Here is a 653-nt window from a genome sequence, read left to right as displayed (position 1 = left end):
TCCTCAGGGCTGCGGAGGGGGATTAGGGGATGGGGGTGGTAGGTTTAGGATCTTCTTGCTGAGGGAAGAACTCAGACATGTTGACAGCCACCCAGCCATGCCCCTTCCTCTCCAGGCCATTTCCTGGCTCTGTTGCCATTTTCATTTGAGATTCTGGGTAAGACTTGGGGCTTCTTGGGAGAAAACTCTAGGAGGTTCCTAGGACACAGCTGCTAGGAGGGGGCTCCCTACTTCACCCCCACTTTCCCTCTGGGATGCTTTATACCCCATTTTATTAGTCAAGGTTCTCCATAGAAACAGAACCAATAGGATGTATAAAGATGATAGGTAGATGATTGACAGATAGATAGCTAGATAGCTAGATAGCTAGATAGCTAGCTAGCTAGATAGATAGATAGATAGATAGATAGATAGATAGATAGATAGATAGATAGATAGATAAACAGGGAACTGGCTCACGTGATTGTGGAGGCTGAGACGTCCAGGAACTAGTTAGCAAGTTGGAGACCCAGGAGAGCCGACAGTATAAGTTCCGGTTGGGGGCCGGCCGAGTGGCGCGATGGTTAAGAACTGACTTGGGACACCAGAGGGCCCCGGTTCGGATCCCACATATGAGGGCCAGTGACACTGCCCTCCACAGCTAAGATGCTGAA

The sequence above is a fragment of the Hipposideros armiger genome, unplaced genomic scaffold (genome assembly GCF_001890085.2).
Source record: "Hipposideros armiger isolate ML-2016 unplaced genomic scaffold, ASM189008v1 scaffold_46, whole genome shotgun sequence".
Lineage (NCBI taxonomy): Eukaryota > Metazoa > Chordata > Mammalia > Chiroptera > Hipposideridae > Hipposideros > Hipposideros armiger.
This window is presented reverse-complemented; position numbering follows the sequence as displayed.